The sequence below is a fragment of the Triturus cristatus genome, chromosome 8, assembly GCF_964204655.1.
Source record: "Triturus cristatus chromosome 8, aTriCri1.1, whole genome shotgun sequence".
NCBI classification, from domain to species: Eukaryota; Metazoa; Chordata; class Amphibia; order Caudata; family Salamandridae; genus Triturus; species Triturus cristatus.
Genome location: NC_140591.1, coordinates 1,554,822,580 through 1,554,845,470, shown reverse-complemented (window position 1 = coordinate 1,554,845,470; position 22,891 = coordinate 1,554,822,580).

Genomic DNA, 22,891 nt, shown 5'->3' with positions numbered 1-22,891 from the left:
CTGGAATGTCTGCACCAATGATGGCATCCGTTTTTATTATGTGCCAATTTTTCTTCATTATTATTCTTAGACTGTTGGCATCTTCCGAAAAGGTAGTTATCATACGGAATTTGCCAATTTGATCATCACGGACTTTTGGCTGAAATAAGTCCTTTCTAGGTATTTTTTCTACCTTTTTAGGTCGAGGACTACCGGTGTGCCGAAAGGCAGAACCGGAAGTCGGAGATTTAATGACTTGGAGAAGAGGGGCTTGAACCCGCCCCTCTTCTCCCCTGTTCTCCATTGGCTGGCCTCGTAAATGCTGGCCAGCCACTGGAGAAGAGGTCAGTCACTCCGATTAGGCTCCGTCCTTTTCGGATCGGGGGGCGTGTTTTTTGCGAGAAGTCTCAAGGAGGAGACAACAGCAAAACACGCCCCCGAATCCGAAAAGGACGCGCTGCCTTTCTCCGAGGCGGTGGTGTCTTCCTGATGTAATGTAACTGGTACTTTGTTTCTGACACCTTCGGGTAAAATTCCCGCTATATAAAATTGCTTTAAATAAAATAAACATCGATTTACACTAAAAGGAAAGATTTCCATACCAACATGGACGGCCTCAAACACTGGAAGGGGCTAGCCCGTATCAATGCGAACCTTGCCGTTGCAGAGGAATGGTACATTTCCTTTCCGAAATGGCTACCAGCTGATGGGGTTTCTCGTCGGGGGAGGAGCGCCGGCAACACAGTCCTAGGACGAGGCTCTTCCGGACATTTTTGAGGACTTTACCTTGTGTGCGGGACCTGTGCAGAAGCAGCAGCAGAGTGAAGGAAGCCTCTGGTTGAGGAGCTGCGAGGGCGGACGAGGGGATTAGCCACCCACAGCTGGAACCAGGTGGTGCCCGGCAATGCGGGAGTGGACAGTGGGCTGCCGTTCGGAAGAAGAGCACACTTAGAGGATACATGCTGGAAGGCAGCCCGGGACACGAGTTGCCGGATAACCACAACCACTAACCGGAGCTGCAAGGACCGTACACTGCACTTTACCAGGTCTTCTCCCTTTCACATACACTGCTGCCTCCCGCCTTAGTGGACAGTGGGCTGCCGTTCGGAAGAAGAGCACACTTACAGGATACATGCTGGAAGGCAGCCTGGGACACGAGTTGCCGGATAACCACAACCACTAACCGGAGCTGCAAGGACCGTACACTGCACTTTACCAGGTCTTCTCCCTTTCACATACACTGCTGCCTCCCGCCTTCCCCAAGCCCCATTTCTCTTTAAATCCTAATGTCCTTGTTCACCCCTTATTGTCATTCGGAGAGGGATATATTAGTTTCCATAAAGACCATACGACCCAGTGTTCCCCTTAGTAGTCCCTCTAAAACAATTTATATTGTAATTTGAGTTATAATATTGTTGAGCAGGTCCACTTGAGGAGCACCAAAACCCCTGAAGAGTGAACACACAGCATAAGGTCCGCCAGGGGCGCTTTATTAAACTATATTGACATTTGTAGAAAAGCGCCAACACATTACCGGCTATCTTTTTTGTTGGACCTGATCTTGTACAGAGTATTGTTCGGAAAACTGTTTGGCGTGTATACAGTCAGACAGGCTTGTTCACGTATCAGCTGTAGTACTCCGGTAAACTGACAAAATCGGTGGGAAAAGTAATTTGCAGACTATAGCCCAGGTCGTTTATTTTAGATACCACGCTCTTCCACGAAACACCGGGCACGGACACAAGCAAGTCGAAAGAGCGTTATACTCTATGGCAATAGAGTCCTCCACAGTTACAGCACACCCTTGCCTTGTGGTACTTCCGGTTGTTAGAAGGCCAGAGCGCCCTCGCTCTATGCTATTTCCACTTTCAGAGCCGTCACTTCCGGTCGGTTTGTGGCGCGGTTTCCGGGCCTGTGTCTATTGAGCTGACGGTGAGTCGGGAGGGAAGGAGAAAGCGAGCACACGAGCCGAGATACAAGTGTAGATTTAGCATGCACACAGAAGGCCGGGGGATTTTTAAAAAAATAGATTTCCCCCCATTGGAAAATGGGGTCGAGAAAATAACTCGTCGGTTTCAGGAAGTGGGCATTGTTAAAGTTAGAGCTATTGGCATTGCTCATGACAATGCCGTTTCTTTAAATGTTTTAAAAACAAAAACATATACAAAAATAATGTCATGAGCAATGCCAATAGCTCTAACTTTACCAATGCCGAGACCATTGCATTGTAAATGCTTGTTAAGAGTGTTTTCAAGAAGACCTACAGTGTAACCTCTCTCTATGAATCTATTTATGCTTGCTCTGGCTGCCAATTTAAAACCACTTTCTTCAGAGCAGTTCCTCTTCAGTCTAAGAAATATCCCATACGGAATGCTGTTCTTCAGTCTTTGGGGATGGCTGCTGGCAGCATGTAGGGTGCTATTTCCAGCAGTCGGCTTTCTTTCTAAGGCCCTTGTGATTTTGCCCTCCTGTATCTCGACTCTCAGGTCAAGATAGTTTACTGCCACCAAACTTATCTCGCCTGAGAATCGTAGATTAATCTCATTCTTATTTAGATGTTCAATGTATCTTTCTGCTTGATTCACCGAGCCATTCCATACCAGGAAAAGGTCGTCTATATACCTGTACCACGATATAACATTATTGGTCCAGTCTATGTTTACTTCAGACCATGCCACCTGCTCCTCCCACCAGCCCACGAACAAGTTCGCGTAACTGGGGGCGAAGCAGGTGCCCATCGCGGTACCCGAGATTTGTCTAAAGAGGTCCCCCTGGAAAATAAAGATGTTATTATGCAGACAGAATCCAATAAATTCCAACAACATCTCGTTATGAGTGCTAAATTTCAAGGACCGTTTTTGGAGAAAATATCTCACTGCATTTATACCTTGTGTATGGTTAATACAAGTGTATAAACTCGTAATGTCTAAAACAATCAAACAATAAGATGGTTGCCAAGTGAGCTTCTCAATATGTCTAATGAAGTCAGTAGAGTCTTTGATATAGGACTTTAGTCCCAATACGGCTTCAAATAAAAAATGATCCAAGAATCTAGAGAGATTTTCTGTCAAACTTCCTATGGAGGAAACAATCGGTCTACCCGGTGGTTGATTTCTGTTTTTATGCACCTTAGGTAAGTGATAAAATGTGGGTAAGACGGGATTGTTAGTTCTCAAAAATAAGTATTCATCAAAGTCCAACATAGATTGCTCATACCACTTTTTTATTAAAGTGTGTAGTTGTTCTATGCTTGCCTGATACTTCGCCATTGTGGTTATCTCGTAACAACTCTTATCTCCCAGCTGTCGTGTAGCTTCTGCTACATACATTTCTCTTGGAATCAGCACAACATTTCCTCCTTTGTCAGAAGGTTTGTAAATGATCGACTTATCCTGTTCCAGATCTTTGATAGCAATTTTCTGTGCTTTGGTTAAATTGTCTTTTTTGCGAGTCTTTCCATTGTTATTTCCTCTGAATTTGATCAACTCCTTGATGACAGCTTCGGAGAAGGTGTCTATGGCATCGAAGGGCATTTGTGGTAGAAACTTTGAGGATAATTTCATGCCACTTTTAGGTGTTTCTTGTTCTATGCCCACCCGTGTTAGTCTCTGACTCATAGTAGTTGCGGACTCTGGATCTTCCATTGTCCCTTCTTGTCGCAAGTCCTCTAAAATTTCCAGGGCAATTAGATCATTTCCAACCAGGAGGTCGGTGTTGTTATATAGTTTGAGCATTTTTGTTTCCTTTGCTGTAGGTTTCAGTTTGAAGTGTTTATGTAGCTTCAGTTTCCGAACAAATTTAAATAAATCAATCCTTGTTTGGGTAAACTCCATTCGATTTTGTGGACAGAACGTTAAACCCAATTTGAGTACTGATTCTTCTGCTGGTGTCAGTACCTTAGATGTCAGATTGATTATAGTCAAATGGTCATTTTCTACCATCTGCCTCCTCTTTTGTTCCGGGAGGCTCTGGTCGATTGATTCGGTCTTGTTCTTCCTCTTGCGGCCCCCCCTTCTGGTTTTTCGTTTTCTGGTGGCTTGCTCTTGCCTCCCCGCAACCATGACTGTCTGATGACATTGAACTCCTGTTGAAAAAGGGGTTTTTGTTAAATCTTCATTAGTGCCAGCTGTGTCATCTTCCGACTGTTCATTTTCCGTTACTTCGGATTCTGAAGTATCCACTCTGGGAGGTTTCTCAGTGGTTTTTGTTTTGTTACTATTTCTCACTTCTCTTCTGGGCTGCTCAAATTTCTTAGCAAAGGTGAGAACTCTCCCCATTGCGTAATCCTTTTCATCCCGGTCATATTTCTCCTGTTTGCGTGTTTTGATCTTCATTTCGTATTTTACGAGTCGTTGTTTCATGGCATCTCTTAGTTTCTCTTGTTGGTCTTTGTCTGAATTCTTAGTCAACTCTTCTTCCAGCGTTTCTATCTCTTTTAGAGTTTTGTCTCTGTCACTCCAAGCGAAGCGTACGAGTATCTCCAGCATCCCTTTGCATGAGAGAGCTGTGTGAGTTGCCCAAGCTTCCAAGAGCATTGGGTCAGGATTTTCGTACGCTGGAACGGTGTATATCCGCAAGCCTCTGGGGACCCTCTCTACTTCGATGTAGTTTTGTAGTGAGGTAGCCTCCCACCACTTGCGGATCTCCCTCTCGTATAATCTCTCCAACTTGGTGTAGAAAGTTGACAGTGTATCCGGGACATTACTTGTCGTGATCGTCGAGATATCTCTTGGATCTGACCTGGTCTTTTTAAAAATATCTTTTGCTGCCTCTTTGCGCTCTGTAACGTTGAACATACTTGTCCAAGCGTTAATCACGGTGCTCCGGTCCCGGGCTCCGTTTCGGTTTCTCTAAACAGCTGCTTTAAAGCCCCTCGCCCAATCCTGAATACAATTGATTTGATGAGCGCGTATAAATATTGAAAAGCTGGCTTACCGATGTCTGCCAGACGTGCTTCTGGTTGTGACCGCAATCTTCTTTCTCGGTCTTCTGCCAATTTGTAAATGTTTCAGGATGGTGCTCTCGTAATCAATCTGTCGCTCCAAGTACACCAAAGTACGAGTCACTCTTTTCGGGCGGGTGCCGAATGCGGTGGTGTACCGCACGAAATGCAAGCTCCAAAATTCCCCCGTCCTCTGGAAGGAAAAACGGCACTCACGGGGCTTTCGTTTCAGCAAGGTTTAATGGTTAAACCGAATACAAACAGACGCGTTTCAAAATAGATCCTTCTTCAGTGTTTGCATTCCGCGCTGTGAGGCGCCATTAAAAAGAGTCACATTAGTCGACATAAACATAGACGAGGGACTGACACATTTCCTTTACGCGCGCCATCTTAGAGTGGTCAATTATGCATGGTTCATGAAGTACAATTAATAAATACAACATTTTATGCATTCACATGAAAATTCATCAGTTTGCTTGATTTTATAATCAAACCCTTGCTATGACCAGTCATTTAATTATAATTTTACCGTGTATCGGTCAATTGCAACAAGTAGAATGAGTTGCAAGTGTCCATCATTTGTCATTATTTGGCCAAATGAGGGACACTTGCAACTCATTCTACTTGTTGCAATTGACCGATACACGGTAAAATTATAAAATAGAACTGAAGGATCTATTTTGAAACGCGTCTGTTTGTATTCGGTTTAACCATTAAACCTTGCTGAAACGAAAGCCCCGTGAGTGCCGTTTTTCCTTCCAGAGGACGGGGGAATTTTGGAGCTTGCATTTCGTGCGGTACACCACCGCATTCGGCACCCGCCCGAAAAGAGTGACTCGTACTTTGGTGTACTTGGAGCGACAGATTGATTACGAGAGCACCATCCTGAAACATTTACAAATTGGCAGAAGACCGAGAAAGAAGATTGCGGTCACAACCAGAAGCGCGTCTGGCAGACCTCGGTAAGCCAGCTTTTCAATATTTATACGCGCTCATCAAATCAATTGTATTCAGGATTGGGCGAGGGGCTTTAAAGCAGCTGTTTAGAGAAACCGAAACGGAGCCCGGGACCGGAGCACCGAGATTAACGCTTGGACAAGTATGTTCAACGTTACAGAGCGCAAAGAGGCAGCAAAAGATATTTTTAAAAAGACCAGGTCAGATCCAAGAGATATCTCGACGATCACGACATGTAATGTCCCGGATACACTGTCAACTTTCTACACCAAGTTGGAGGGATTATACGAGAGGGAGATCCGCAAGTGGTGGGAGGCTACCTCACTACATCGAAGTAGAGAGGGTCCCCAGAGGCTTGCGGATATACACCGTTCCAGCGTATGAAAATCCTGACCCAATGCTCTTGGAAGCTTGGGCAACTCACACAGCTCTCTCATGCAAAGGGATGCTGGAGATACTCGTATGCTTCGCTTGGAGTGACAGAGACAAAACTCTAAAAGAGATAGAAACGCTGGAAGAAGAGTTGACTAAGAATTCAGACAAAGACCAACAAGAGAAACTAAGAGATGCCATGAAACAACGACTCGTAAAATACGAAATGAAGATCAAAACACGCAAACAGGAGAAATATGACCGGGATGAAAAGGATTACGCAATGGGGAGAGTTCTCACCTTTGCTAAGAAATTTGAGCAGCCCAGAAGAGAAGTGAGAAATAGTAACAAAACAAAAACCACTGAGAAACCTCCCAGAGTGGATACTTCAGAATCCGAAGTAACGGAAAATGAACAGTCGGAAGATGACACAGCTGGCACTACTGAAGATTTAACAAAAACCCCTTTTTCAACAGGAGTTCAATGTCATCAGACAGTCATGGTTGCGGGGAGGCAAGAGCAAGCCACCAGAAAACGAAAAACCAGAAGGGGGGGCCGCAAGAGGAAGAACAAGACCGAATCAATCGACCAGAGCCTCCCGGAACAAAAGAGGAGGCAGATGGTAGAAAATGACCATTTGACTATAATCAATCTGACATCTAAGGTACTGACACCAGCAGAAGAATCAGTACTCAAATTGGGTTTAACGTTCTGTCCACAAAATCGAATGGAGTTTACCCAAACAAGGATTGATTTATTTAAATTTGTTCGGAAACTGAAGCTACATAAACACTTCAAACTGAAACCTACAGCAAAGGAAACAAAAATGCTCAAACTATATAACACCGACCTCCTGGTTGGAAATGATCTAATTGCCCTGGAAATTTTAGAGGACTTGCGACAAGAAGGGACAATGGAAGATCCAGAGTCCGCAACTAATATGAGTCAGAGACTAACACGGGTGGGCATAGAACAAGAAACACCTAAAAGTGGCATGAAATTATCCTCAAAGTTTCTACCACAAATGCCCTTCGACGCCATAGACACCTTCTCCGAAGCGGTCATCAAGGAGTTGATCAAATTCAGAGGAAATAACAATGGAAAGACTCGCAAAAAAGACAATTTAAGCAAAGCACAGAAAATTGCTATCAAAGATCTGGAACAGGATAAGTCGATCATTTACAAACCTTCTGACAAAGGAGGAAATGTTGTGCTGATTCCAAGAGAAATGTATGTAGCAGAAGCTACACGACAGCTGGGAGATAAGAGTTGTTACGAGATAACCACAATGGCGAAGTATCAGGCAAGCATAGAACAACTACACACTTTAATAAAAAAGTGGTATGAGCAATCTATGTTGGACTTTGATGAATACTTATTTTTGAGAACTAACAATCCCGTCTTACCCACATTTTATCACTTACCTAAGGTGCATAAAAACAGAAATCAACCACCGGGTAGACCGATTGTTTCCTCCATAGGAAGTTTGACAGAAAATCTCTCTAGATTCTTGGATCATTTTTTATTTGAAGCCGTATTGGGACTAAAGTCCTATATCAAAGACTCTACTGACTTCATTAGACATATTGAGAAGCTCACTTGGCAACCATCTTATTGTTTGATTGTTTTAGACATTACGAGTTTATACACTTGTATTAACAATACACAAGGTATAAATGCAGTGAGATATTTTCTCCAAAAACGGTCCTTGAAATTTAGCACTCATAACGAGATGTTGTTGGAATTTATTGGATTCTGTCTGCATAATAACATCTTTATTTTCCAGGGGGACCTCTTTAGACAAATCTCGGGTACCGCGATGGGCACCTGCTTCGCTCCCAGTTACGCGAACTTGTTCGTGGGCTGGTGGGAGGAGCAGGTGGCATGGTCTGAAGTAAACATAGACTGGACCAATAATGTTATATCGTGGTACAGGTATATAGACTACCTTTTCCTGGTATGGAATGGCTCGGTGAATCAAGCAGAAAGATACATTGAACATCTAAATAAGAATGAGATTAATCTACGATTCTCAGGCGAGATAAGTTTGGTGGCAGTAAACTATCTTGACCTGAGAGTCGAGATACAGGAGGGCAAAATCACAAGCGCCTTAGAAAGAAAGCCGACTGCTGGAAATAGCACCCTACATGCTGCCAGCAGCCATCCCCAAAGGCTGAAGAACAGCATTCCGTATGGGATATTTCTTAGACTGAAGAGGAACTGCTCTGAAGAAAGTGATTTTAAATTGGCAGCCAGAGCAAGCATAAATAGATTCATAGAGAGAGGTTACACTGTAGGTCTTCTTGAAAACACTCTTAAAAAGGTAGAAAAAATACCTAGAAAGGACTTATTTCAGCCAAAAGTCCGTGATGATCAAATTGGCAAATTCCGTATGATAACTACCTTTTCGGAAGATGCCAACAGTCTAAGAATAATAATGAAGAAAAATTGGCACATAATAAAAACGGATGCCATCATTGGTGCAGACATTCCAGCAGGACCTTTAATCACTTTTAAAAAGGCTCGATCACTCAAAGACAGCTTGGTACATAGCCATCTAGATATTATACCATCTAAACAGGGAACCATAAATGAAATGAAAGGTTTTTTCCCCTGTGGAAGGTGTAAGGTCTGTGCGTACAGCAAAAGGGTGTTGACGTATGAGATTAAAGGCCTGAGATCACCTAAAAAAATCAAGAAATTCATGACCTGTAACACCACACATGCGGTCTATTGTCTGTAATGTCCCTGTGGGCTAAGATACATAGGGAGCACAATACATTGTGTCAAACTTAGAGTGCTGGAGCATATGCGTGCAATTGCAAAAAAAGATTTTAACTACCCTGTGGCACGTCATTTTGCTCTTAAGCACAATAGCAACAGGGATCTGTTGCAATATTTCAGCATAGACTGTGTCCCATTTGACGTAAGGGGAGGAGACAGGGTACTGAAATTGCGAAGACTAGAATCACGATACATCATAGATCTCCAATCCAAGTCCCCGAATGGGTTAAATGGTGGGGAAGAATTGACAGTTCATCTGGGTAACTAACAGTTATGTAATGTAATATAATGTGTATACTGATCGTTGTAATATTGACTGGTGAAGAACCTGGGACATTGGAAGCATTTGCCGATACACGGCCAAATAATGACAAATTAGGGACACTTGCAACTCATTCTACTTGTTGCAATTGACCGATACACGGTAAAATTATAATTAAATGACTGGTCATAGCAAGGGTTTGATTATAAAATCAAGCAAACTGATGAATTTTCATGTGAATGCATAAAATGTTGTATTTATTAATTGTACTTCATGAACCATGCATAATTGACCACTCTAAGATGGCGCGCGTAAAGGAAATGCGTCAGTCCCTCGTCTATGTTTATGTCGACTAATGTGACTCTTTTTAATGGCGCCTCACAGCGCGGAATGCAAACACTGAAGAAGGATCTATTTTGAAACGCGTCTGTTTGTATTCGGTTTAACCATTAAACCTTGCTGAAACGAAAGCCCCGTGAGTGCCGTTTTTCCTTCCAGAGGACGGGGGAATTTTGGAGCTTGCATTTCGTACGGTACACCACCGCATTCGGCACCCGCCCGAAAAGAGTGACTCGTACTTTGGTGTACTTGGAGCGACATATATATATATATATATATATATATGATTCAAATCCCTTTATTCCATAACAATCTTGCGAATAAGAGGACAGCACACCAGGAAACCGCACAGATCAGAAGCAATGAGACAACTTATGGACGAAACCTGCTATGAACTCATTGATTGGGCCCAATATAAAAAGACTATCATAAACTTTTAAGTGACTGGTATTTCCAGGGGTTGATTGACACTGATGAGTACAATTTCTTGAGAACAGACAAACCACGTATACCATGTATTTATTTTCTTCCCAAGATCCATAAGCACGCCACGTCACGACCAGGGGGTCCGATAGTCTCATCTAATGGGGGACTACTTGAAAATACATCAATTTTTCTGGATTCATTTTTGTGCAAATATGTGCTTGATCTAGTATCATATTGCAAAGACAGTTCAGATTTTTTACGCAGACTTCACGATATTCAATGGGAGGATCAATACACGATGATTAGTCTAGATGTATGCTCACTTTATACATGCATTGATCAACGTAAAGGGGTGGCAGCATGTATGCATTTCTTAAAAAGTAGACACATAGATCTCTGGGAACATAATGAAATGTTAGAGACAATGATGTTATTCTGTCTTCAAAATAATATCTTTCTTTTTGAGAAGTCAGTGTATCGTCAGCGATCTGGTACCGCTATGGGTACTTGTTTTGCCCCTAGCCTAGCGAATCTTTTCCTAGGTTGGTGGGAAGAACAGATAGTGTGGACAGATCAATTACAAACTTATACCGATCATATAGTGGTATGGATCAGGTATATAGACGATCTATTTCTTATGTGGAATGGCTCACAAAATCTAGCCAAGGAGTTCATTGACCAATTGGGTACCAATGATCTGAACTTACAGTTCACCCATAAGATTAGTTCAAGTTACTGTGAATTTCTGGACATTGCAGTTGAAATAAAGGAAAAGAAGATCACAACACGCCTTTTCCGCAAACAGACGGCAGGCAACACTTTGTTGCACGCAGCAAGCCATCATCCAGTCCCTCTGAAACAAAGCATACCCTATGGGGAATTGCTAAGGGCCCGCCGTGCCTGCAGCACGAACAGTGACTTTATAAAAGAGCAACAGACTATGCTCACACGTTTCAGAACAAGAGAATACAAAGAGGAAACCCTAGAGAGAGCCCAAAATAAAGTCAAGGAGCTGCAACAACACAATATACTCTTTAAGCCATCTAGGAACACTATCAATAGAAGCAACAATGATAGTAACCAGGTCAACGCACCAAGAATGGTAACACAATTTAGCAGGGGAGCCTGGACACTAGAAAAAATCATGAGAAAACACTGGAATCTACTGATAGCAGACCCCATCATTGGTACATGCATAGGAACCAGACCACAAATAACATACAAAAAAGCAAGGTCACTGAAGGACAAATTGGTCCATAGCTATCGTGAAGAGGTTACTCAACCGCAATGGTTAACAATGCCAAATGGCTTCACCACATGTGGGATGTGCAAGGCAGATCGCAATGGCATAAACTGCAAAGAATATACCACAGGCACTAAACAAAAACGTCCAATAAAACACCTAATCAATTGTAACAGTGATTTTACAGTCTACATACTTGAGTGCCCTTGTGGCCTCATGTATGTAGGCAGTACTAAATTACCACTTAAATCAAGAATTTTGCAACATTTACGTGCTATCACTAATTGTGATCATAACTATCCAGTGGCACGTCACTATTCCGAATTCCACAACAGTGACAACAGTAGCTTACGGTTTTTCGGAGTAGAAAGAATTCCTAAATGTATACGAGGAGGGGACCGAGAAAAACACTTAAGAGTACTTGAGTCCAGATTTATTTTTAGATCTGGACTGTAAAATACCCAAAGGACTCAACAGTGGAGAGGAACTTGCAACTCACATAGGCTTGTAATTAACAATAGCATGGTCTCGAAAGTAACATGATCACTCCCAACCCATGGTTGGGATTTTAATTATTCCTAAATTCATTTCTATATACTCACTTTTATTAAGATAGGGAAATAGGGTTACACAGGATAAAATAATATTTCCCAATTGGGATATTATATGAGCACTTACCGCAATTGTGGATGCTCTTATTGGAACCCCCTAGGGTTACCCATTCATCATCCTAATTATTCCCTGATACCCTTCCTCTTTCACACATTTAATCATATTATTTATCACACACATCACTATCCCGTCACTCCCCTCACACCTAGCACTTAGTAAAGGATACTTCCTACTCCTGCCATTTTACCATGATATCAGTAAGGAACAGTCCTGTATTTACTTAATTGGAAGTTTATGGATAAATATCAGGAGCCATTGTCCAAATAATTAGTCTGGTTTCATAATGTCCGCTGTAAAATAAAATGGTATCATGACCTTAGGGTCCCACACAATCACAGCACAATGGACATTATTTTGAATTGTATGGCTATTCAGCCCTTATTGAACCAAATTTATAGTTGATGGCGCACTTGCGCATAACATTGTATAATCAGGACATATATAATCGTCAGCTACCTGTTTTTGTTCACATCATTTCCAACTTTATTGTTTCCTGACAATTCCTGTATGATGATTATCAAATACGAGGATGAAATACTTATCGTAATATTATGCTTCTTACTGCAGTTTATTATTTCTTGCAATTGCGGTTACTTTATTTATTTTGTGTATCACCATTAAGAATGTGTTTAAGTTCAGCTTATGTCGCGCTCGCCATGCAGTACAATATTGAAGCATTTCTTCTATGTTTATGAACTATGTACTTGTATTTCTATGGTCGATTGGCATGCAGGAAGTAACTGACAAAGGCAAACGCCGAAACGCGTCGTCCTTCTAAAGCTAGCGCACAATAAACTTTTGTGCGGTTTCCTGGTGTGCTGTCCTCTTATTCGTGGAATTGTTACGGAATAAAGGGATTTGAATCGTATCACAGTGGCTGCTGCTGCCACTGACAGCACCAACGTCGTAGGCCTGGGGACTGCTCGTGCAGCAAGCTGACGGATATATATATATATATATATATATATATATATATATATGGTATTTATATGTGGGGCACATATAATATAGTGTTTCCGGGGTCCCGCGCATGGGCGGGAATATTCTAATGCTTATGACTTTGATGAGGATCCCCTGGAAGAGAACTCAGCATACTGGATTTAGGACTAGCCTGCAGTCAGCTTGCTGTTGGTCAGTGAGGGGGTCTGAAAAGAGCACTCCATCAACAAACCCATCTTGGGGATTGCTGGAGAGGCGATCAGAGAAGTTCTCAGTTTCTTGTGCCTCATCTGTGACCATGGGCATGTCAGCTCTGTCAGAACAGGGCTTTAGGGGTTAGACATGCACCACCCTTTTGGGGTGCTTGCAACGGCCAAAGTCCATTAGATAGGTGACCTCCCCTTTTCTTTAAAGGAGAGGGCAGAGCCCACTCCACATATCTTGGAGGGACCTAGGGACCACAGGCTCCAATACCCATACCTTTTGCCATGGTTTCAATTCTACCAGAGCAGCCTTTTGATCATACCAAGCACAGTCCAGTATGTCTGGTTTTCGTTCGAGAGGTTTCTCGCTACCTTCTCTTACAGAGGACCTCTAAGGTGCCCAAACAAAAGTCCAAAGGAAGAAAATCCCACTCCCTTTTGTGGCACTTTCCTGTAGGCAAAAAGCAGGCATGGAAGTAAGCCATCCTATCTCCCGGGTTTCAGGGAGCCCACCAATCATGCCTTTCAATGTCTGGTTGAATCTCCCCACCAGGTCAGTGGTTTGCAGGTAGTAAGGTGTGGTGAACCTGTAGTTCACTCCACACTCCTGTTTTAGTTATGCAGACATTAAGTTTGTACCTCGGTCTGATACTACCTCCTTCGGAAAACCCACATCAAGTAGAGTCTTTGCTACCACTAGGGCAGCAGTAGCCCTTCGAGGAATAGCTTCAGGGTACCTGGTGGCATGATCCACTACCACCAGACGGTATTTGTTCCCTGAGACTGTTGGACGGTCCAGGGGGGCCCCAACAATGTCAACCCCTACCCTTTTCAAAGAGCACCCCAACCAAAGGAAGTGGAATCAAGGGCGTCTCCGATGGCCTCCTCCCTTGCCACTGGCTTGGCAGGTGACACAGGACTGACAAAAGTCCTTCACCTTCTGAGACATCCATGGCCAGTAGAAGCGATAGACTAATCGACTCCAAATTTTATCCTGACCAGCTAAGGATCATGGGCCAAAGTCAGGAGAAGCACTCTAAAACTGAGGCACTGTCACCCTCCTGGTTGCACCACCCAGGTTTCGTGTCTCTGGCCTCGGTGTATAGGAGCCTATCCTGCCAATAGACCCTGTGGGTGCCACTGGTAGCCCCCTTTTCCTGTGCAGCAGTTTGCTGCCTCAGACTTTCAAGAGTGGGACAAGTTTCTTGTCCCTGGCACAGGTCCATTTTAGAGGGTCCCCCTGAGCCCAAGAGATCTGCCTGGTAATGCCCAATCTCTTCAGGCTCAGGTCTCTGAGAATACAAAGTCCTCTTCCTGAGAAGAGTGGTTCTGTCTTGGGATCGGTTTAGAAGCTGCCCCCAAGTCTTCTTGCCCTCTTGGAGGGCTGGTCCATTCTTCCAGGATCCAGCACCTCTCACCCAGAGCTCTGCTCTGTGCTCTTGTTGGAACAACCCCATCCTGAGAGATGGCATGGGTTCTCATTTTGACTACAGCCCAAGGGGGAAGTCTCAAACAGTTGGTAGATACAACTACTTTTGGTCAAACTACTTCCTGCAGTTCAAAGTGACCATAGCCATGTGATGGACTGTGGTGATACTGTTCGCATTGGTGACTGGATAGGACCTTCCAATCTGAAACTGATCTGAGTGAACCAGCTACTGGGTCACTATGGTGACACTAGCCGCAGTATCCCTCAAGGCTTCTATTCTGGACCCATTAATCTTGGGAAACTGACTTATTAGCTGGCCATGTATCACAGACCAAGTCTACCTCTCCCTCAAAGACTAACGTTGCGTTAGTGGGGCTACTAACATGGTCAGGCCACACCAGGGATCCCATTTAGAGGTTAGCAACTGCAGGACTAGACGCATTCTCATTTTTACAGCCAAGGTCTCCCGTTCAGTGTCCTAGTGCTTTATAATCATATCACTGAGCCTTGTTGGGATCCCAGTTCTTCACCTGGTACCCACTTACGAGTGTGTAGGGACTCTGGGCCCACACTCCTGAGCAGGCTTTTGGAGGTCTGTATAAGACCCTTGATTATGTTCAAGGTTACCCCTCTTTAACAGAGTGGGCGGAGGGGGCTTTTGGCCACTTTAATTCTCTGCCTTCTTCCCCAATTCTTGAGGCGAAAGTGGACCTAAGTCTACCAGGAATTGATGTTTCTCCTGGTGACAATTACTTAAAAGGTGCTCCTTCAGAATTACATTATACAACCCTTCAAAATAATGTACATTGTTAGCATTTAACCAATCTCCTGGTGTTTTCACTGAGTAATCTGTAGAATCTACCCAGGATTGGCCTTGGGTTTTCTTGGCCCCCCTGAATCTGATCCTATACTCCGTGCTGAATCCAAATCCCTCAATCAGGGTACCCTTCAGGACTTCATAGGATGTGCCATCTTTCTCATTGAGTGTCAGGAGTCTATCCCTGCAATTTACGGCGAACATTTCCCACAGGATAGCACTCCACAGCTTCATGTGGACCAGTCTACCAAGACAGGATCTCTCAAAAACAATGAAACACTTAATGATAACATGCTCAAAGTATTTAGGGACAATCTCTTTGGGGATTTTGGAGTCAATAAAGTCTACTCCACTCCCTATTATTCAAATGCCACCAGAGATGGGTCTTCGCTCTGTCTTTTCTTTAACTTACAGTCTAGCCTCCAAGAATACCCTCTTGGCCAGTGTTTGAGGATCTGATCTTTTGAAGTGACCCCAGCAGTGTCATCTGGGACACTACTGCCGTCACTTCCACCAGAGGTGTTGCTATCTTAGGGGGTAGTAATATAGTGCGTCCTCCACCTTCTCTCCTTCCCTATTAGGATAAGTCGGACTTGTCATTATCTGCCAGGAACTGCTGGAGATGGGCTTTTGACTGCTAATGAGTGGATGCAAGCACAGATTCAGGATCCCACCGCTGAACACCAACTTGTTGGACCTAACGTCCTAAAGGTAGCTTGGCTCAGGCCAACAGGCTTTTACCCCCTCATAGCGCCTTGTGTTTGCATCACACCCAGCTCACAATTTAACGCCACACCACTCAAAAAGGACACCACACCGATTAAATTTTAAGGTTATTTAAACTCTTTATCCAGTCTTCTTACACCGGGATGCTCAATGTCCCCTTTAAGGACAAAATGTCTCCTTACAGTCCCGGTTCAACAGTTCATTACCTCACATGATAAATATTCCAATTCATTTCAGGATAAACATTTCATTCCAAGATAAACATTTCATTACATTAAGTTTGACAATATAAATTCCCATTTGTTACTCCAGTGTAGCATTTTCCTACACCCCCCCTTCTCCGCTGTTGTTCCAATCCAGCCCTGTGCCTCTAGAGCGCCACTTTAATTCCGCACAAACGTGCTCCCCAAAACATTTATATCCCTCTGTACATCAGCTGGTTACACAGTCTACACAATGTTCTTCTAACAATGGCTCCCCTAACCGCTATACCTCCTGGTCCTTGTTGCTGTCGCCAATTCTTCAACTACTGCATTTAGGGATAAGCGATTCCTGGCCTTTAGCGGGTGATCTCTAGGCCGGGTACAAGCAACCTACTTTATCACCAGTTAATAATGCATTACAGTTTAGGCATTGCCTCAACCCTGGCAGACTAGAGGCTAACTGCTATTTCAACCATTTTACTCCATTTTACAATACCTAGGCTTTAATCTCACAGGTGTCTGTGTTTATTTACTCTGGAACTTGGCTTCTGAGGGACTAATCGGGTATAATCAGGACATTAACTGTCCTTAGCTGCGTGCTTCCCTGGACTCCCTTCTCCCCTTCCTCCAAGGCCCAGCTTACTGTACAGTCCCGGTGTCCTCTGCTCCAGGAGTCCAGCCGGAACTGGGGCTAACTTCCCCTCTCTTTGTGGATGACGGGGCTCTTCGCCGACGAGGTGATCTCTTCAACAAGGAGGCCGAGAATCTGGGAACTCCCACCGATCCCCACCCCCGAGGAATATCCTGATGGGGGATCCCCTCCGGGAAGGTAAGCCTCGCTCAGGCACTCCCCACAGATCTGTACCTCCCTCCTCTGCGGCCTCTTGCCAGCCGGGCGCTGTCACGACTCAATTCTGGGACTTGGAAGGTACGTGCTCACCGCCTTCAGAAGCAGTGCGGGGGCACGGTCTTTCACAACTACCGGCAACGATGGGCGGCGCTTCGGCCCCTTTCCATGTGACCGGAGGACGGCGGCCTCCAGGCCTGTCACGCCCCCCTTTCTTCCTGTAGCGACTCTCCTCACCCGATCAGCGGCGTCGCTGGCTCCCAGCCCCTCATCTTCACAGCTCTCGGGACAAAAGCGAGTCCACTCCAGAGGACAACCAGCCACCCGCTGATCATTGGGTGGCGGTGGGGTCCATTCCAGGTAGGGACTCGAAGATGGAATAGAAAGAGGGGGGGGGGGGGGGGAGTTGGGGATGAACTTTGAAGCCGTCAGGAACTCTCCGGTACAGCCGACTGGGACGACAAAGCCCTACTAGCTACGGGGCGCGGTCATCTCCTCCTCAATCAGGGATGAAGGGTAACGGCCACGGCCAGTCTAATTCCACATCTCCGGCCAAGAAGGGATGAGAGAGGGGTTGGTCCCAGACAGCGATCCTGGACCTCCTTCAAGGATTCTGGCTACCTGTGAAACCCCCAGGATAACGCTGTTCCACCAAATCTGACTGCGTGCAGGGACCGGTCACAAGGTTAGGGGTGGTGTCAACAGGTTTGGGAATCTGTGCAGACCCTTAGACCTGTCCATTCCCTTACTACCACAACCACCTCCTCACACAGGTGCCTTACTCCTGATTACCACACAGTGCACTCTGTCCTAAAATGGCCGCCCGCCTGTCACCTCTATTTATCACCTGGGGCCTGACTGGCCAGAGGGGCCCAGAAGGCTCCGGAACCTCTCATGGCAGTCATGGCCCAGGGGCTGAGGTGACAGTTGGAACCACCATTTTGTGAATCTAACCTTCCTCTTTCTGTTTCTTCAGTGAAGCACCTTGCGCCTCTCCCTCAGGTAGTGAGGATGAGGCGCCCAGAGCCTCTACATCAACACCCAAAAAGGGACAAAAACAATAAAAAAAAATAAAAATAAAGAGGAAACTGCCAAAGGGCTGACAGGTCTAACACGCGTCCCCCCCCAGCTGAAAGTGGGGAGGGCTACCCAACCCCTTGGGAGTCCTCTTCACCAAGGCGGAAATACCTGGATAGACCGTCAGCATTGGCGTGGTCCACTCCTGGGCGATGTTCCACCCTAAAGTCCATTCCCTGTAGGGAGATGGACCACCTCAATAGCTTGGGATTCTCGCCCCTCATTTGCATCAGCCACCTGAGGGGCCGGTGGTCGGTCTGAACCAGGCAGTGCGAGCCAAACAGGTATGGCCGCAGCTTCTTCAGAGCCCATACTACCACAAAAGCCTCCCTCTCAATTGCACTCCACCTCTGTTCCCGGGGGAGTAGTCTCCTAGACAGGAAAACCACCGGTTGGTCCAGACCCTCATCATTAAGTTGCGACAGCACTGCCCCGATGCCATGCTCCGACGCATCCGTTTGGACGATGAACTCCTTGGAGAAGTCAGGGGCCCTGAGAACAGGTGCCGCACACATTGCCTTTTTCAAGGTGTCAAAGGCTTGTTGACACCCCTCGGTCCAGACTACCCATCGAGGGTGCTTTTTAGAAGTGAGCTCAGTCAAGGGAGCCACGATAGTACCGTATCCCTTGACAAAGCATCGGTAGTAGCCAGTGAGGCCCAAGAAGGCTCAGACCTCCGTCTGAGTCTTGGGGGGTTCCCAGGCCATGATGGTTTCAATCTTTGCCTGGAGGGGTTGCACCTTGCCCCGACCCACCAAGTGACCGAGGTACACTACCGACCCCTGCCCAATCTGGCACTTACTGGCCTTGATCGTCAGACCCGCCTGCTGCAAAGCCTGAAGGACAGCCTGAAGGTGACACAAATGGTCCTCCCAGCTGCGGCTAAAGACGGCGATGTCATCCAGGTACGCAACCGAAAAGGCCTCCATCCCGGAGAGGACCTGGTTCACCAGCCGCTGGAAAGTGGCAGGGGCGTTCTTGAGCCCAAAGGGCATCACACAGAACTGGTAGTGACCCTCAGGTGTGGAGAAGGCTGACCTTTCCTTTGCTCCATCTGTCAGGGAGATCTGCCAGTACCCGGACGCAAGATCAAAGGTACTGAGATATTGGGCAGCTCCCAACCGGTCAATGAGCTCTTCCGCCCTCGGGATAGGATGAGCATCTGTCTTGGTCACAGAGTTCAGTCCCCTGTAATCCACACAGAACCGGAGTTCTGGGGTAGTGCCCGGCGGGGCAGCTTTGGGTACCAGTACCACCGGACTGGACCAGGGACTACTTGAAGGCTCAATCACTCCCAGCTCTAGCATCTTGGTGACTTCTCCATGGATGCTAGCCTTCACCTTATCCAACAGTCGGTAGGACTTGGACTTCACAGGTGGGCTATCCCCTGTGTCCACATCATGGGTACACAGATGAGTCCTTCCCGGAGTAAGCGAGCACAAGGAAGCAAACTGCTCCAAGACTTGGCGGCAGTCTCTCCGCTGTTCGGGAGTTAGGGATGGAGAGAGGATCACTCCCTCCACCGACCCATCCTTCTCTTGGGACGCAAAAAGATCAGGAAGAGGCTCACTTTCCTCTTCCTCTGACCCATCAGTCACCATCATTAAAGTGACCTCGGGTCTCTCTTGGTGAGGCTTGAGGCGGTTGACATGGAGCACCCGATGGGGCTGCCTGGGGGTCTTAAGATCCACCACATAGGTGACCTTGCCCTTCTTCTCGACCACCTCAAAGGGGCCTGACCAGCGATCCTGGAGGGCGCTAAGCTCTCCAGGTTCCATCACCCACACCTTCTGGCCAGGCTCCAGCTCACCTGGGTGAGCATTTCGGTCATACCATTCCTTCATGACCATCTGGCTGGCTTCTAGGTTTTCAGAAGCTTGCTTCCACAACCTAGCCATTTGGCTACGGAAGGCCAGCATGTAGCTCACCACATCCGGGGGAAGTTTTCTGGGAGTCTTTTCCCATCCATCACCAGGCTGAGGGGTCCGCGCACAGGGTGTCCGTACAACAGCTCGAAGGGGCTGAAGCCCACTCCCTTCTGTGGTACCTCCCTGTAAGAAAACAGCAAACAAGGTAGGAGGACGTCCCATTTCCTCCGCAGGCTCTCGGGCAGACTCCTGATCATGCCCTTTAAGGTTTTGTTAAACCTTTCCACCAGACCATTGGTCTGGGGGTGATAAGGGGCGGAGAACCGGTAAGTGACTCCACACTCTTTCCACATAGCCCGCATATATGCCGACATGAAGTTGGTACCTCTGTCCGACACAACTTCCTTGGGGAATCCCATCCGGGTGAAAATTCCCATAAGAGCCCGTGCCACCGCAGGTGCAGTAATGGTCCTCAGAGGGATAGCCTCTGGGTACCGGGTGGCATGATCCACCAGAACCAGGATAAACCTGGAACCGGCAGACGTTGGTGGATCCAAGGGCCCGACAATGTCGATGCCCACCCTTTCAAAGGGGGTGCCAACGACCGGCAGTGGTTCCAGGAGAGCCTTCAGCTTCACCCCGGTTTTCCCACTAGCTTGGCAGGTTACACACGTCCTACAAAAAGTATCGGACGTAATCCTCATCTGAGGCCAGTAAAAATGAGGGACAAGTCGAGCGTCTTGTCCCAGGTGTCCTGCCAAGGGTATTTCGTGAGCCAATCCCTAAAGGAAGGCTCGGTAACGCTGGGGAACTACCAAGGGCCGGGATGATCCATGCACCGGAGCCTTGGGTTCGCTATAAAGGAGACCATCTTCCCAGTATATGTGGAAGTTCCCCGAATCGTTACCCGCTGCCTGGGCTTCGGCCTGCCGCCGTAAACCCTCAAGGGTAGGGCACTCCTTTTGGGCCCGACAAAACTCCTCCCTAGTAGGTCCTCCCTCCACCTGCCAGCCTGCAGGGGTAGGTAAGCCCTCCAGGGAAGTCACATCCCCCTCCATAGACTCCGGGATCACTTCAGTCGCCCCATCCGCCTTCTGAGGTTCAGATGCCAGGGCAGGCTTCCCTTGACCCCGTTTACCCTTTCCGGCAGCTGGTTGAGCCTTTGTCCCAGGCTTCAACCTCTGAACTCCCTCTTCGGGCAGTCACGGACCGTGTGTTGGCACACGTCCACTCAGGTGTCCCCAACATTCCCATGTGGGCCCTGAACTCGACCTCCTTCCACGCCGAGTGTTCAAGGTCATTTCCCAACAGGCAGTCGACCGGCATGGCAGGGCTTATTGCAACTCGTAGAGGCCCCGCAACCCTCGGTTGTCAGCCATCACAACCGGGTGGACTACATTGGGAACCACCTGCTCTGGGGACACCAGCTGACTCCTTACCATAGTCATGCTGGCTCCTGTGTCCCTCAGAGCCTCCACCCTCTGGGCATTGATGGTGACCCATTGCCTGTACTTAGTAGTATTCGAGGGCACCTGGGTCTTAGGAACCATCTCACAATCCCCTAAGGACACTAAGGTTAGCCCTGCCCACTCACCTCCCTTATCTAGGGGCAACTCCTCCCCAAGCACTACACTCGCCACCCCAGGGGTCTTTCCTCCAATGGGAGGGTGTGGCCTCTTGGGACACTTGGCACCCCCCTTATAGTGCCCAATCTCACCACACTCATAACATCGGACAACCCTAGGCTGCTGACCACGGTCAGGATAAGGGGGTTTGTGGGGTCCAACCTTAGGAGGGAATCCTACTCCCTTCCCTTGTGAACTCTTTTGGGGGCCTTTGGAGAACTCCTTTTTGTCTCCCCCTCTTTCTTCTGGGGGGCGCCCGGTCCAGCCCCTTGGAACTTCCCTCCAGTCCCTTTTGAGGATACCCGGGTACTTGCCCAGATATCCGCCTCCTCTGCAAGCTTCCTAGGATTAGTAAGCTTGCTGTCCACCAGGTGTTGACGCAGCTCCGGAAAACCTCGAGGAGGTGCTCCTTTAAAATCAGATTATACAACCCCTCGTAGTCCTTTACCTCACTGCCCTGCACCCAGCACTCCAAAGCCTTCTTGGTGTAATCCAGGAAGTCCACCCAATTCTGGGTGGCCAACTTTTGACTGCCCCGAAACCTCTGCCTGAATTTTTCAGGTGTCAGCCCAGATTTCCTAACTAGGGCGACCTTCATGATGGGGTAATTGGTCTGATCTTGCTGTTCCAAAGCTAACAAGGCATCCCTCCCCACCGGAGGCATATACCTGTATAGACCACCCCCCCACTGAGCTTCGGGGACCCCATGGGCTCGTAAGGAGACCTCATAGGCAGCCAGCCATTTAACGATGTCATCCCCGACACCATAGTTGGCGACTACATCTTTTGGCAGGTAGGGCCTGGGCTCCCTGGGGATCTCTCTAGGTACGCTGCCACCAACGGGACTGCTGGGGGTTCCCAACTGTAGGGCTTTGAGTTCCAATTCCTTTAAATGGAGCTCATAGAGGAACCTCCTCTCCTCACTCTCTTTCTCCAAACGGGCCAGTTCCATTTTAAACTGCCTCTCCTCCCTCCTGTCAGCTAAGTCAGCGGATGACAGGCTTCCCCCCGAAGCGCTACTACCCGCTCTTGAAGGGGCACTAGGTCCTGCACCCATGTGTCCACTTCCAGGGGGGAAAAGTATTTCTGGTTCTTCTGTGGGGTTCTGTTCTGGTCCCTCCTCCCGTTTCCCGCTAGGGTGGGCCATGACCCAGGCTCTCAAGCTAGTTTGGAGTTCTATT